Source organism: Agelaius tricolor, unplaced genomic scaffold, assembly GCF_023055355.1.
Source record: "Agelaius tricolor isolate 1412-34295 unplaced genomic scaffold, bAgeTri1.0.p SCAF_27, whole genome shotgun sequence".
Taxonomy (NCBI): domain Eukaryota; kingdom Metazoa; phylum Chordata; class Aves; order Passeriformes; family Icteridae; genus Agelaius; species Agelaius tricolor.
Window position 1 is genome coordinate 3,879,676 of NW_027269287.1, and position 17,349 is coordinate 3,897,024.

General features: G+C 36.4%; 1 protein-coding gene across 7 annotated transcripts in view; it reads right to left on the reverse strand.

Moving 5' to 3' along the window:
* Positions 1-17,349, reverse strand: part of PAM (peptidylglycine alpha-amidating monooxygenase) — a 108,139-nt gene that overhangs the window by 71,409 nt on the left and 19,381 nt on the right. Inside the window, exon 1 of one of the 7 annotated variants that reach the window (XM_071448678.1) lies at positions 16,161-16,176. The exons of the other annotated variants lie outside the window; for them this stretch is intronic. The gene's annotated coding sequence lies outside the window, so the exon portion shown is untranslated. Of the gene's footprint in view, positions 1-16,160; positions 16,177-17,349 lie in introns of those variants that run through there. 7 annotated transcript variants of the gene reach the window in all.

The window sequence follows — 17,349 nt, forward strand, 5'->3', positions numbered from 1 at the left end:
TACTACTGTATCAGTGAGAAGGTTGGGAAGGGACAGAGTCAGGACAGCTGACCCTAACTGGCCAAAGAGATATTCCAAACCACATAAAGTAGGACTGCAGGCACATTTGGAGTGATGGCATTTGTCTTCCCAAGAAACCACTACAGGTGAAGGAGCCCTACTTCTTGCAGGCGATGAACACCTGCTAATGGCAAGGAGGATATGAATTCCTTATTCTCCTTTGCTTGTGCATGCAGCTTTTGCTCTTTTCATCTGTCTTCATCCTGCCTTCATCTCAACCCATTGAGCTTTCTCATTTTCTTGCGACTGTCTTACCCAGCTCACTGGGGGCCAGGGAGAGAGGATCTATGTGGTGCTGACATGCTCACCAGCCTTAAATCACAACTGGTTTTGTTTATTTGCTATCTCCATAACACAAAACGAGCCAAAAAAAAATAACCATGAAGGGGGAAACAAATAATCAGCATGAGTGTCTAAACTCCCGTGAATATGTTCCCTGCTCTCTACAACCACTTGTTAAAATTTCCTTGTAGTAACGTGTTTTAGTCTGGTTCTTGGAGCATGAAGGAGGATTGTCAAGCTTGCTCATCTCCAGAGTAAAGTCAACCAAGTGTCCTTCCCTGGAAAATGCTATTCAGCTATACATCACTAGGACTGAAAAGATGATGCAAAGAAAAATAGTAGGATACCCCTCCCAACATCTAAATTTTAGACTCAATCACCAAATAAATGGTTTTAGTGTGACAAATACAATACTTGTAGAAAAAAGGTATATGAAATTGAAACTAGGCAAAATTGGGCAGGACAGCTTATTCCTTCTGGACACTGGAATTAAGAAAAAAAGTATTTACAGAAATACTTGTTTTCAAAACATAGGTGATTCAAATTATGTTTCATCCCCTGTTCAACAAATGGCAGGGGCAGAAAAATCTTTAAATCTAAGACCTTCCAGTAACTCTGTCTGCTTTGTCGCATGCAACATCAGGATTTGACTTATGAGGAAGAACATCCTCCCATTTCTTTTACCTCCTTTAATTGTTCAGTCAAAAGTATGTATGAGAGACAAGAAAATGTATGTAAAATTTACAGTACCTTCTCCCTCATAACAAAAACTATTAAAATGATAAAACTATTTATGCAATTAATTTCCACATGTGAGAGCAATGGAAAGTGCAATTTTAAAAGCTTACTGACATACTGGTAATTCCTGTTTCTCAGTAACACTGGACTTAACTCACTCTGAAAATCTTGCCTGTTTAAAAAAACAAAAATTGTCAACAGCCATGAGTCATATATGTATTTTCTCTCTCCCAGGGCGTGTTCAGTAATTTCAGAAATTTCAAGTTTCAAATTTTAATTTTCCTTAGCTAAAGGAAATACATTACTGCCAGTGTTACTCACAGCACAGTTTAAAAGCAGACCTATCCTTGAATGAAAGGAAATCAGATACCTTTGAACACAAAAGGAAGAAAGGACACTACTGAAGGAAATCTTTCATACTACATGAGGAGGTTCTCACAATTGCCAAAAATTAAAGATATACTTTACATTTTAAAGATCCAACACCTATTAGACAGAAAAACTGTAGAAGATTTCTGCAAGTAAGTACTCCAAACTTTAAAATAGTACTAGTTTCCTTATAGCAAAAATAAAGAAAAAATTTTTATGACAAATCTGTTGATAGATACACATTCATTCACTTGAACTATGAACCACAAAAAATTATTAATTATTTCAAATCAATGCATAAATGTTTAGAAACAAGATCTTTTTCTGTGACAGACAACTGCACAGAGACAGCTGCACTTTGAGAGTGAAGAACTGCACAAAGAACAAAACCACATCACACACACAGAGGAATGCAATTCTCATTCAACAATGTTAAAAACTAACTAGATTTCACATGCCTACAATTTAGTTTCTATATATATACACACACACACAAGTTCAGTCTATCAATAAAAGCAATGAAACAGGAAGAAAGTTTTTAGAAGTTTTGCTGTAGACAAAAGTTCCTCAGAACCAGGTAGAGCTAGATTTCATGTCAGCATGACTTGGTTTTGATGTTTATAATGTAATTTAAAGCTACGTAAAAATCATGCAACTTGTATGAGGCTGCCAGCTCAGATCAGAAAGATTTGCAAGATCATCTGTTCTCATTCTTAGAAGATCAGTACGCTTCACCCACTTTTTCCAATGATTTGTGACCAGTAAGCCTCTTTTTAGTTTTTAAATAGAATCTTGCACAGAACTGGTTAAAATCAGAATACATGAAGCAATGTCTTTGCTTGATACTGATTTATTACTGTTTTCCACAAAGCCCTGACAGATGTGGGTATAAGATTAATCATCATACTGCCCTTCCTACACCACTCTGCAAAACCCTCAAGCTTTATGTTTTCTGACTCCTGCATAATGACCATGATTTCAGGTTAAAGAAGAATGTTAAGACTTAGCTTGTACTTAGCTAATTTGTTGAAATTAATTCCGATGAAAAGCATTTCTGCAACACACAGTTTGAACAGACCCTAAGAAGACTGGTTTATTGATTTCTGGACTTCAGAAAGCAAAAACCTTAAGCTCTACATTTTACTACAGAGATTGCCTTGCTGATATTGGCAAGAAAAACTGGAACATGCTAGAACCCAATCTGGATTTTTTTGCTTTCATTGCATAACCACTGTTCACTGAAAATTAAAATTAATTTTAAGATGTAGCAGAAACGTCCAATAGCAAACAGAAAAAAAAAAGTTTCTTTTTCCTAACCTGAGTACCTGTGACTGGACTCTTGAATTCCACTGTAGGTAAAGAAATGGAAGATAATTCAACAGCTATAATGAAATTTCTTCATATTGTTATGGTTTAATCCTGACTGGCAAAAGACTCAGTTCTTTGAATCAGTATTTGTCCTACTGCTTATGACCACTATTACAGACTCTATATTGGTGCTGCAAGTGAGTTACCCCTCACATACAACAATGGTAAATATGTAGGGAGATATATTAAGTTTCTTTTTTTTGTTTTTTATTTTAATTTGGAAAATTAAAAAAAATTAGGTAATTATTTTATGTATTTTGCCTTTTGGTTCAGAATGCAGTCTCTTTCCTGTGCTATTCCATCTGTCAAGTGATTATTTTGATTAGTTGAAAAAACAGCAACTAAAACCACTGTTTTCCTTGGTGATTTGTCTGTCATTAAGCACCTTGTGCATGCCAGCATGGCAGTATACTTCTCTAGGAAGTGTTTGTTAAGTAACACTTCCTATGAAAGAGTGAGCCAGAAAGTATTTGAAAATACAGAATTTATTGGGAATCGATCTGCTATTGGAGGAGGGAATGGGGCAGTTTCATAGACAACAGCAAAAAACTGAACATCACAGGAAGAAATCTTTCAAAGATAATTTTAACCACAGGCCAGGTCAGAACCCCTACCACTTTACTCCTAATACTATTTTTTCTATTTATAGATTACATATTATGGAACAGAGCTAAAAACCACCTAAACAAAGCAGCTTAGAAGGTGCAGTTAACTTTTGTGATGCACCTTCATATGTCTATTTCACCTTCCTCCAGAATAGCCCACTCTTCTAACTGGACATAAATGACTGTCCCTTATCACTAGGAATATAGAATACAAGTAGCAAAGAGAGAAACCTATACTTACAGGATCTTTTACTAATTTTTCTGCTAGCTTGCTTAACAATATTCAACTACTTATTTAACAATAACAATACAGACAAACCATAAACCAACATCCCACAGAGAAAGAGAAAAAGGTGCTTTTTCAAAGATTGGCCTTTGCTGGAACTGGACAAAGGGAAACACTCAGAACACGTGGCACAATGCTCACCCAGCAGGGCGGGGCAGGCAGGGGGCCGGGGAAGTGCAGGACTGTCTGCGGGGATTAAAACAGCCCTGGAAAGCAACCACGAGGACCAGGGCTGGCAAACAGGGATCAAGCTTGTTCAGCCTTGAAAAAAGAATGTTTCCAGGAATTCTTATTACTGGGGCCTACAAAGAAGAAGACTCCCCTTTCACAAGGAAAAGACAATCAGTAGTGGATATAAATTACTCCTGGGAAGATTCTGTTGGACAGCAAAAGAACATTTATCATAATGAGAACATTCAGCCCTTGAAATATCACCCCTCAGACGTGGTGTGTTATGAGTAGAAAAGCTGCCCATTATTTTAAAAGGTTGCAGAGTTAACAGGTTGGGCCAGTTGCTGCCAGGGTGGAGTTCTGTTTGTTATTGTAATCACCTGTCGTTTTCATTAACTACCTGTGGTTGATGGTTAAGAATTCCACCTTTTGTCGAGTGACACCCTGCTGCTTCCGGGAGGATGGCACCCGGACGGTGAAGAGGAGACCTCGGAGTTATCACGCAAATGACCTCGGAACCAGCATGCAACGGGAAGGACCCCTCACCAAACCTAGCCAAAAACCGCTAAAAACAACGAGCCAATACAAAATTGACGAATCAAAGTCAATTTTGACTAGACGTGAGGAACAGAATCTGCTAAGACCCTTTTTACCCCTCACCCTAAACAAAAGATGTCGGCTAGACAGAGGACCTCTAATGTTGAACCAAAATGCAGGGAATTTTACGAATCCCTTGTGAGGACGGAATCCCCAGCTCTGCCCACAGACCAGTGGACAAAGCTGCACGCTTCCTCCTCCTCTGAGTCACTCCTGGGAGCAGCGGCGGTGTGAGTGTGGACCCATCGGTTCTCCCCGCCAGAGCTGATCACTTTTAATAAAGGCATTAAAAAGGAGAAAGGTCTCCTGCCCGTGTTTATTTCAGGGTGGATTTTCCATGTTGGGCTCTTATAATATGCCTCTGGAGAAGGTGCTGGTGGTCTTGACTGGACCATGCTTTTGTCAGGAAGGCTGGATCAGATGATCCTTAAGGTCCCCTTCCAACCTGATATTCTGTAACTCTTGCAAGAATAGCAATGATGAAAACTAAAACACAAAATACCCACCTTGAGTCCCAGATTTTAAAATTTAAAAAAAAATTTATTGTACCCCGTGTCACAATATTTTGCTACTCCAACAAATTCTGTAAGTAGTAACATAAAACTTGTTAGTACTCAGCCAGTACATGAATTCCTAGCCAAAACAGGGAACAAAACAAACACTTCTACAGAAGAACAAATGAGATCCACCATGTTTCTGGGCTTGTCAAAAGATGACAGGAACATATCTTATAAAGACAACAGCATGATTAATGGTTTTAAAACAATGAAAGTAAAATCATTATGACAAACTATGAAAGGATATCATAGTTACTGCAAGCCCATGGACAAATCCCTTTGACATACCAAAAAATATGATGCATGACATAAATATTTCTTATTCATAGATAAAATGAAGTTTTGGAGCAAGATTTTAATTTATCTGAGAAAGGAGATGTGTAAAATCAACAGTCAGCTATCCAAACTAAATAGCATGTGGAAGGAAATCCAAGCCCCCTGCAAAATACCAGCAAGCCACGCTTCAGAAATGGTTGCAATTCTTTTATGTCAGATTCACCAAAGCAACCATAACACTGAATAATGAATAGTCTTAAAAATATAGCCTATCAGAAGACATGGGATTTGTTCACATGAGTGCAAGTCAAATCTCATGAACTCAGTTGCAACATATGTGAAAAGACTCATCCATGAACATATGAATTGGAAACCTGGTTGTGAGCCAAATTACATAACCACCAACTCATAAGCACACAGGTATGTTTGTAAGAAAATGTGGCAATGACTTCTATTTGTAGTATAACATACACTTTTTTGCTTGTTTTTATTTTAATAAGCAAGTTCCCATACAGAAAAACTATTGTGACATTAGTCCAGTTACAAGCTAAGAAAACTACTTGGCTATCAAAAATTTGTACAAAATTGTCATTCTTAATTAATATTAAGAATACATTTTAATATTGCTCCTTAATGCAGTAGCATGAAACATCTACAAACTAGAGATGAGACTGTCCTTCCAGAATCAGATTTGTGAAGAAACTCTTTTATACGAGTTCATATTTTGTCAAGTTCAACTACAAACATCTCACATTAGTGAACTTTATAAACCTGCAGAAAAATGAAGCTTTAGACTAGTACAAGGATATATTTTTAAATTAACACACTAATAGCAACAAATTTTTGATAATGTACAAACAGTAGATTTAAAGATTTCTTATGCATTACAGTGGTTATTAGAAATTTTTCCAAATACAACACCCACTCACCTACTTGCATGCAATAACTTGTCAGAGTAGCATTTTAGCTCCTCCTAGATCACATCATCAGTTTCTTTAGCAAGAAGGCCCAAATCCCCCATTCCCAGTTCCCCATTCAACAGGACTGATTTTTCTGACATAAGGTGAAAGCTATCAGGAGGTGAGAGGTGTGGGTTGAGGAGAGAAAATACAAAAGTCACACTATATAGAAATAGCAGACAACATTTTGAATAGGACTTTTGGATGCAATACTTTGGACACAATTTTTTAATATGTCTATTACTCTGTAAATTATAAATACACTATTTTGTTTTCCTAAATTTTCTTCTTTCTGGATCAAAAATATGCTTTTTTGCAAGAAAAGAAGAAAGATCAGCAGAGAATTCTCCAAAACGCTCAATTTGAAGTGGTATATAAAATATTACATAGACTTAGCTTACATTACTTTTTGTTTCAGACACATTTTTACTCACAAGTAAATTATTCAACTTGAGGCCCAAACACTGAATCTCAACCAATTCCAGAGATGCAGCAGTTAAAGTATTCAGGAAGACATCTGAGACTAAAGTAAAAAAAACTCCAAAGATAAATATTTTTTTCAGGTCAGCACTAAAAATTGTTCACAAAAATGTTTATCACATTATAAGTCCTCCTTAGCCATTGATGAAATACAGAAAGAAAGCAGACTTTTAAATGCGTTTTGGTGTAAAATACAAGAAGAAATTGGTACAAAAAATTTTCCCAGTTTATGATAATGAAGAAGCAGGTCAGCTATCAGCAGACTAAACACACTATCACAAAGTCAGTACCATCTTCTGTTGTTGAGAACAGTTGGAAGTTTTTAACTCTATTATGATCTCAAGTGGGGAAATGCTTGAGATCAATGGATTACATTGACAGTTTAGTATAAGACAGGTTATTTCACTAGCCAACAATACAAATCAATGTAAAATAAAAATAAGGTAGTACTACAATAAAGGGGATCTAAAAAATCCAACCATGATGGAAATGGGAGAAAGAGTTTATAGTGTTACACATCAGTTCCAATTCTGATACTCTTTTAAGTGTGTATGAAAGCATTAGGGTATGATCCCTTGGCAGGAAACATAATACATACTCCAAACTCACCTTGGAGATTACCTGCATTAACTCTCAAATTAAGTGTGTAAGTTCCAAAAACACACCATAAATCCATTGTTTTTACCCAAGCTGCCTTCCAGGAATTCAAGCTTGAAATCAATCTACTAAAGAACATGGCACAGGGAAGTGGAGATCAAGGCTAAAGTCAAAGATGGAAGCCAGGTGACCAAATGATAAAGAATGACAGTAATTCTGCATGAAACAGTATAATTGTCACAGCATTTTTCAGCTACAATCAAGACATTTTAAGTGTTAGTGTAAGTAGTTGATACTACTTACATAACAGAACCTCCACACCAGCAAGAAGAAATTAGTCTTTTTCTTAGGTCCAAATCACAACCCATGCTTCCCTTCCCCTTTTCTATTAAAGGGGTACCCTCAAACCCTTCCACAAGATAGGGCTGCATGTCTGGTGACATGCAGCTCTTTTCCAAACATAGCTGTTTGCTCTTACCAAAGGTGGCAGCCTCACTGACTCAGCTTACTTAGATTTCTTCTTTTATCCTCCAGAAGTAGACATCCAACTTTTGAATCAGACTTTAGCAGCAGGAGGGGATAGTATCAATACGTGTGTTACCCAACCTCACTTTTGGTGGGGTTTGGGTAGCCTCTGTAAAGCTCTCACGTTTTATAAATTGCATCAAGAGCAGAATAATTTCTGCTAGTTTTTAAGCAAAACCCATAAAATCCTACTGTCGTAAAAATCCAGATGAGAAACCTGGCTTTGATATCTCCTTTCAAATTATCTGCTCAGCAAAATTTTTTGTACTGACATCTTTACACGAAGACACAATCTGGTACAGCAATCCATAGACGTGCCAGTGCTTGCTGGCAGCATGCCTGCTGAAGAGAGTGGCAGGTACAGCAATATAGGAATTGAGGGTCAGCATTCTTGTCTTCTGAATAAAGGACTCACTAATGCCCCAGCAAATTTAAATTTGGATCTTTTAAGGCAAGAAAAAGAAAGTTGGAATTGCTCTGTGATGATGAAATACAAACTCAAGGGGTTACTAGAGAGGAAGCTGGAAACTGGGATATGGTGGGGGAAAACTTCAGGGCTGAAACTCCATGGTATAAACTCTACTTTGTATCCAATGATTAGGACACTGCAAAGTGTTAGCCAACAGTTTGCTTATTTTAGAGTATAGATTTTAGGTATATGTGTTCTTCTGAAAATAAGGCTTGAAAACTTATTGCCAATTTTCTCTCCTCAAAGCTGGATTATTCATACAACAGCTACTCATATCAGTCTAGTAAGCACTTCCAGGTTCTTTTGATAACACATTTTTACAATCACCTTTGTGACTATGACTATGTAATGATTTACTTTAAGTCACAGTGTTTGTGAGGAAAACAAAGACCAGGAATACAGTTAATAAATGCCATCTCTAGCTAAAGCCTTCAAGGAAGAAATGGTGTCGTGTATCATGGGTAAAGATTCCACATCTACCACGTGATATAGAAATTAACCACACCTTTCATTAGCTCATTTCCTCTTGTCCTATCACTTGTTACTTGGGAGAAAAGCCTGACAGGCACCTGACTATAACCTGTCTTCAGGTAGTCGTAGAGAGCCATCAAAGCACACCTAGCAGTTTAACTCCCACCTTAGGGCTGTATGCACCACTTGCCTCCTCTACATAAGCAACCTGAAGCAACAGGATTGAATTTTTTTGTGTTACTGCAAGGCAGCAGGCACAGAAATTCCCCAAGCACTGCAAGACAAGCTGGGCCAGGATGCCAGGAGCCAGAGCTGCACACTTGCACTGTAGTTGCATGGGATTTCAATCATAAAGGCTCTATCTATTAGCACTGTAACTGTACAAAATACATCAACAAAAACCCCCATGTGTCACATGGCTTTTGTTTCCTATAGGGAGCCTGATGAAGGATAGCAAACTACATGGAACAAGTAGAAAGAAGCAATTTTGAAGCAGCAGGCATCAGTGTCACTATTACGAGATGGCTCAGAAACACCACAGACTCTTTTATTCCTCATTCTGACTCTATGATCCTTTTAAAGGCGCTCAAGTAGGGAGACAGCTCCATACATAGGTCTAGTTTACAGAAGCAAAGGAGAATGGCTGTGCGAGGAAGCATAAAATTAGTAGAGAAAAAAACCCTAATGCTGTTTAATTGCATGAACTCTTCACATGTTTTTAACATAGATAGATGGAAGGTGATCTTCATTTCCTTGTCACATGCTCACCACACAAGAACTTTACCCAAAACCTCACGGCTAGTTACTGTGCCATCTCAAATTTGTTGCTAAACAAATTTGTCAAAACAAACATTTGTCAAAACAAAGTTTTGACAGATGTTAATACTTTATATGAAATTACCATTAAGGTTTTTAAAGGGGAAGACAGGAACAGAGGATGCAACAAGCATTTTCTAGTAAATTTAGAATTTATTCTACAATCTGTTGCTTTCCCCCATGTTCAAATTTTCCTATTCATCCCTTTCTCAAAACAGACAATTCTATATAATCTCTCATTACTTATACTGTACTTTCACAAGTGTTTTGTATCAGATGACAAAACTCCTCTATCATTTATCAGTCTTGGCACTGTACTTCAGCTAAAGAGAATTAAGTCTGATTTGGCATTAAACTGCAAAGAAAAACTCTTTCACTTTCTTTAAGTTATTTAGAAATCAGAGAGGGCTGATAGAACTTGATGATAATTGTGCTGCTTTTGGAGAATGACAAAAAAGTGACGAACACCACCAAAAAATAGATCTGTGTTAAAATAAGCTCTACTTAGCACTACATGACCAAAAACCAGTACTTCTCTCCTTCATCATGACACTGACAAGTATGAAACAGAATGCCTGACAGCTTTCCAGGGGGCTTTAGCAGCTACTGCTGATGCATTGCAGAAAACAGATTTACCAAAAGGCCTATTTGCACTATGCGCTTTCCTACCCACCCAGTTAAAGACATTTAAGCAAACAGACATCAGTCACAACTGCTCTTTTGAGATGCTGTTTGAAAATACATGCAGCATGTATCTGAAGTTTGCTTTCCTGATAAGCACTGGTTGACTTTAAACAACAAAGTAATACTAAAGATCCATTTGCAAATACAGTGGGGAACCAAGTATTCGGTGGCAGCCCTATCTTCAGTTTTGTCAGTCAAAATGTTGTACAAACTAATAATTAGAACATAAATAATAGTGCCCATAAAAGAAATCAACAAGTTAAAATCTGACAACTTGCTTTTGAAAAAAAGGTTTTATAATGCAAATCTGCCAGCAGAACACAAACATTTATCTATTTATATATGAGATGCAAAACCAACTTTTAAATACAGAAAGAAAAGGTTGTTTTCTTGTTCAAAACAATCTTACTAGAATATTCCCAAAAATGCATTTCATTGATAGCTATAACTAATCATACTAAAAGTGAGAAATCACTTATTTTTTTCCCATGCCCTCTTCTGCATCCCACACAAAAATTGTAATGCTTATCTGTGTATGGTACCTCTGAGATAACAGACATATCTTCATCTTTCTGGCAGCTACCTGACTTCACTGAAGAGTTGGAGTACTTCACAGAGGTTCAGATTTAGTCCAGATTTTCTAGGAAAACCTCAAGGAAATTCGTACTGTGACATTCCTTCTGGTGGACTGTACAGACTTCTTTAAACTGCAGAATGTGGCAACACTGCAGTTCTACAGTCCTTTTCTGAAAAACTTGCTCCTTTTTTCCCTTAAAATACACATACCACTTCTTCAAAGATTTCTCTAAGAAAGCACTATGGAATAAACTACAACCTTCAAATTGTGTTAATTTTTTAGTTAAAGAAAAAACAAGCAAACAAACAAACAAAGAAAACACCCTAGAAATAGTACAGTGGTTGTAACAGTTCTGTTTTCTTGTAGGAGTCTTACCTTTCTTCACAAGTGATGGATCCATGTTGCTTCTCACACACTAAAGGTTCTTTCAGTTGTATTGTATGGAGAAAAGTTGGTAAGACTCCTTACACCAAATAACAGGATTCACCAGCCAACTTCTACCACTCGGCTCTAAAGTAAGACAAACACTTCTAGACTGTCTCAGCAAGTAATGGAAGTCATACATTGAAACCTTGCAGGAAGGTCCAAGACTTTCAGTCCTGTAGAAAACCAGATGGACTGGCTTAGTTCTAGACTTAAAGCTCCCTTTTGACTCCTAGCCTCTCCCACCACAAAGAGCTTACAGATCTATGTGCAGAAAACTGAAAATAAGATTCAGGTCCAGTGTAATGTGCAGCTTTCACTGAAGTAGGTATGTTGTTTTCAGCCAAGACTCCAGCAACACCTCCAACTGATGTAATTTACTTCAATACTAATTCTAGTGCATATAAATTAATATAAAAATAGCACTGTTAAAAAAACCCAAACCAACCAGACAAACCCTCACCTACAGCCTGAGGTAAAACATGAAGTAACTTAGGAACAAAACTTAAAAAGTACATATTACATGACAGGCTCTTCGCAGATACTATATGTGCTATGTTGTATTAATTAGTATTACTGTATTTTTAAAGTAGTGTGGTAAATATAGTTTTAGGTTATAACATAATGTTAAAATAGAAACTATGTGATATAAGATACTTTTTTAACTAGCTCAAGAAAGGGATGAGATAATCAAGAAATTCTTCGCACAGAAAGAACAGCAACACACCTAAATCCCCACGAGAAGAATTATTGCATCCTTATCAGAAGAGACCAACTCCTTCCTGCCTTTGAGGAGCCAACAAGGGGGAAAAGTTGACAATAACCAGAGAATACCCTTTGTTTGAAAAGAATTTATGCATCATGTATGAGCTATATGAATATGCAACAGGCTATTGCTTTTAAGGGTTAATCTTTTGTTAGCATGTGTGCTTTTCAGGGCATAATTGCCCTAGGAAAGCACCCAGAAATCCGTATTCCTTTGCTTTTTATTGTCCTCTCTTGTCCTAACACTGATTGTCCAAATTCTTATTGCTCTAATTTTTATTACTATTTTTATAACCATTTTATTATTATTAAACTTCGAAAATTTTAAAACAAGTGACTGGCATTTTTCACAAACACTATTTTATTGAACCATAAATTAATGCTCTTCTAGATGCACAACACTGCTCCTATTCTTGAGATAAATACTCTAGAGATTGAAAATAAGAAGGCAAAACAATCATAAAGCTCCAAAATTTTGACATTTAATCAGGGAAAAAACCCAATATAACGTTAAAAAATCCTAAAACTTGGAGGGCATGGAATAGGGGGATTGAAAAACACAACAGAAACTATACATTTCTGCATGTACAAATGAAGATGCTCTAAATTAAATTCTAAGGAAAAAAGTACCAGTGAAACCCCATTTTCCCCACATGTAGAACACACTAAATACTATCAAGGGATTCTCTTGGTTTTTAAAAAATTCTCCAGAATTAGATGTTGTACAGAGACAGAGACAGACCAGCCAATTCAGACTAACAAGCTCTAGAGAATGCTAAAAAGTTTTTCTTAGAACGCTATTATTTTTGTTGTATATTTAGCTTTATAGTATTTTTCTCTTAAAGATCATCTAAGCCACTTGTCACTACAAAATATTCATATCACAGCATATGACAATATTCCCACCACCAGAAGGCAATATTTTCAGAACAGGAGAATATATTTTTGGAAATCAATATGCTAGTTACCAGTCAATATGGAATGGAAGTATTTATAAAAGCCTTGAACTTTGGAAATCCATTCAGAAGAATGTCAGCTCTTCCTATCTAACACTTCCACCTGATTTATAATTATTATTATTACAAAGATTTAAACAAACATGTGTATTTGGTTCCAGACAAAAAAAAAAAAAGCACTTAGAAAAAAACAGATACAAAATATTATGGAGATTTTTCTTCATTTTCATACAGCTACAGAGGAGGATCCCTGTATCTCTGGGGCACAGCTGAAGCATGATTTTTGGAATAATGTGGAGGGGAAAAAAAGACAAAAAGGACACAGCTGTTACACAGTTACTTATGGATTTTTCTATATTTTTAACACTCCTGATTAAATTATCCAATCTTACAGAAATACATGAATGCTTATCTACCAGTAATTACATTTTATCAGAACAAAAATATTAGGTACTTTTTTGTAAGCAAATTCTAGCAAGATTATGGCACATTTTTTCTCCTATTGACTGAAATACCAGGCTAAACACAGAGCCTTCATTGCCCCATTCCACATGCATGTGTACAAATAATGTCAGAAGAGATAGGATGCAATTGAGTAAATTTTATTGATTCTGAAAGACTATGCATTTCCTCCATTATTATTAACTTCTGTGCAAACAAAGATGAGCTGCATGCTTTAAATATTTAACTATGCAAAAATGATTAAAGCTTTGTGCTGGAAGCAAATCTGGCCAGATCATGCAGACCAAGAAAGGTAAGGTGGTCTCAGTTCCCACCTCCAACCACGGTAAGATTAAGCATAAAGCCCCACCATGCACACAAAACACATGTATCATTGTACACATGACCAGCCATGGGGCAAGGAGGGAGGTAGAGGGGGAGTACTTCACAGAGGTACTAATTTAAAACCAGCACATCACTAGTGTCAGGTCTTGAACTCAATTTCCTTGTTCAAACAAGTCAGAAATTTGTCTAGGATGTCTATCTGAATAGTAACTTCCGTAAATATCAGGGAAAATATTCAGAAACCGACCACAAAATCTCATGTGCCAACCAGCTATTTTTTCTCACAGTTGTATTTGAACAGGGAGATTTTAAACTCCATAAAAACCCACCACAATTTTAAGTACAGATTTTCAGCTGTACTTATGGCTAAGTTGATAAAGCAGAATGTGCTCAAGCTAAAGCTCTGCAGAGCAACTAAACCAGTCTTGTCTACTGTGACAGACTTTGTGAGTCCACAGATTCCAGTGGAATGGGCTTATCTTGCCATTGGAAAATCTCTCTGCTTTGCTACAGACTAGGTTTGTGTTGCATCAACCCACTAAACAAATGCATCCCATGCCTGCTGTAGAGAGAAAAGAGCACCAGGAGAGCAAGACTACTCTTTTCAGCACTGAATTAACTTAGCATCCTCAAAAACTGTTAGCTTTACCTTAGATAATGTTCTAATCTGTTCTCTTGTTAAATAAGAGAAACTGAAAGAATTCCCAATTAACCCTGTTCAAGTCTTTTTTTTCCTTCAAGAACTTCTCCTTCAGCCCATGTTTAAGGTAACTATCTCTCTCTTCATATTCATCTTTTTAATACTCTTTTTGCTCTAATTCTGTCATATCTTTCTATAGGTCAGTACCACAATATTATTTGAAAAAAACATGTTTCTTTCTTTAAAGTAATTCTTATCCTTTCCTGTCAGTCCTCCTGTAATCCTGCTTGTTTTCTGCTCAGAACAGAGAAAGCAGCAATGATTAATGATACCACTACAATGGAAGATCTTCAGAGTGCACCCAAACATGCACCCCTACAAATGACCTAACAGGATTATAGTGAAAAAACAAACAGAAACCCTGTTTCTGTAATGAACTCTTTGAATGTGAAACCCAAACATGGAGTCAAAAGACTTGGTGGGAGGAAGAAAAAATCAAACCCATTATTACACATGAAAAGAAGCACCCAACTCCAAACTACTACCACGTAGTAGTAGACATTTATTGAAGAAATATGGATAACATACTGGTTGATTGTGTCTAACATGCCAAACTGAAAACCAATCAAACAAAAAAACAGTGAACAAAAAAACAACAAAAGAATGAACAAAACTCCCCTAGTCTAACCTCTTAAGCTAAAACAGAAAAGCACAATTCCTAAAGCCATAAAGGAAGACACTGCGAACAATCAAAAATTGTATTAAATACATAAACAGACTTTATTTTTTTAAGCGTCAAATATTCAAAGTTAATAGGCATCAGAATCGGAAGGGGAGTTATCAGTTTATCTAAAGTATTATTATTTTTCTATTATTATCCAAACTAATAGCTAGACAGTCAAGAGAGAGAAAAAAAGATCACATATATCTCTATACTAGAAAGCAAGAAAAAAAATCCTCAGTCCAGAAGGAATTAAGGCTACTCAAAAGGCACAGTATTGTCACTAGACTGTCTTTCCTATTCTTCTAATGCATCACATCTGTTGCAATTAATAGCATTAAAACTGTCAAATGAATCGGTGCATATTAAGCATTTTCCTTAAGAGACGTCAATAGAGGCCCCCTTTCCCCAAAACAGACTTAAGTGTCTAAATAAGCCAAGGAATGTTATGATCAAAAGAGAGAAAACACGTACAGGTTAAGAAAAGTTACTTGCATACTGTATATGCAGGGGAGAAAGAGAGGTACAATGATGGACTTGTGCAATACATACCACCTTAATGTAGAATTTCCTGCAACATCAAAGCCCTTTTTTAATATGAGATGGGTGTTAATTGCTGAGTTCTTGTTATAATAATAAATTTTTTTAAGTGAACATTTTTCTCTAAGGTAATACTCCCCATGACATAATTTCAATCATCCTCTTAAGATTAAAAATAATTCTCTGCAAATTTTAATTTGTAAAAACCTTCTAACTATATAATAAATCAATTTGGTTTACTTCAGGGATTTTTTACCTTTTTTTTATATTTATGAAAGTTACCTTGACTTTGTCATTACATTTAAATTACACTAAGCTATGCAATTGGTTCATCTAAAACATACTTATGCATTTAGTGAACAATGGAATAAAGAAAAAAGCAACACAAACTTCAGTGTGAGGATACATAAAAACTATTCAATGTGAAGCAACAGTCACTTACCTTCCAGTCTCATTAATTACTAAAATAACACTGGATAACAGAATGTATGGAGAGATGCTTATGATCTTTAGTGAAGGCCAAATAATCATGTAGATGCTGTGAACAGCCCCTGTATGCATACTGACATCATCAGTAAAGGCTTTGAGGCAAAGGATACTATGGTAACCATGCGATGTGCTGAAAGAGAAGCCTTTAATTGCTTTAACAACTTCCTGAGGCTTGTGATACTAGGTTTCCATTTGCTCAGAAAGAAATGAAGGTTGTCACAGAGGCAGTGAGTGTGCTACTGCGCAGAAAAAAACCCTGCACTGAATCCTGATTCTATTAATTGTGATACAACTTTTTAAATTACAAGTATCATAGCTTGAATTCATTATTGAAATCTAACATCTGGAAGATCTGTCAGGAGTCAGATGTCAAGAAGCAATACTGTCAGGGGCAGCAATTTCATAAGCACTTCTGTTTTCTCTATTTGCATGCATTGACACCATCACATTGAGATATTATCTTCCACAAGTCACGGAAAAGCTTTAAGTGTAGAACGTTCTTTTGCACTAGAGGGTAAAACACTGTTCACAATGAAATCTAAAGTCCAGCTAATACTAAAGCTCAGGCGTAATATAAACTGACATGCTGTGAAAAAAAGTGTTTATCCTGGTATCATGTCTCTTTCAACTTCAATGACTATTAGTCAGTAGATTAGCTAGGAAGGACAAAACTCTGGGAAATATTACTAGCAGTGCCACGATATGGGCCAAAGACAGCTGAATAAGATTATTTTGGCTGTTTTCCAGAAAACTGAACTACCATCTCTTCATTTTGCACACAAATAGCTCAGCAGATATTTGTTTTCTCAAAACTCAAGAATAACCACGTGACTAACAATCAAATCAAAATTACAGAGCTAGCTGGGATTCCTTCAGTTTAGAGTATCTAGAAGGGCCACCATAAACAGATTTTTTTAATCAATGTCATTGTTTCAATTTTCACCCTTAGGTTGAAAGCTCTGATCATCAGATGCGTAGGTTAAGAACAGTACTGGGCCAACCACTTTTACAACTAGACATCATTTGGTCTTGTCAACCAAATTTTGCACTCTTATTTTAAAAAAGCACATTTCATGGCTCCCTTTTCAAGCTCAAGTGCAAATTTCCTCAGATCCTTCACACACCTGCTTTTCATAGGAAAT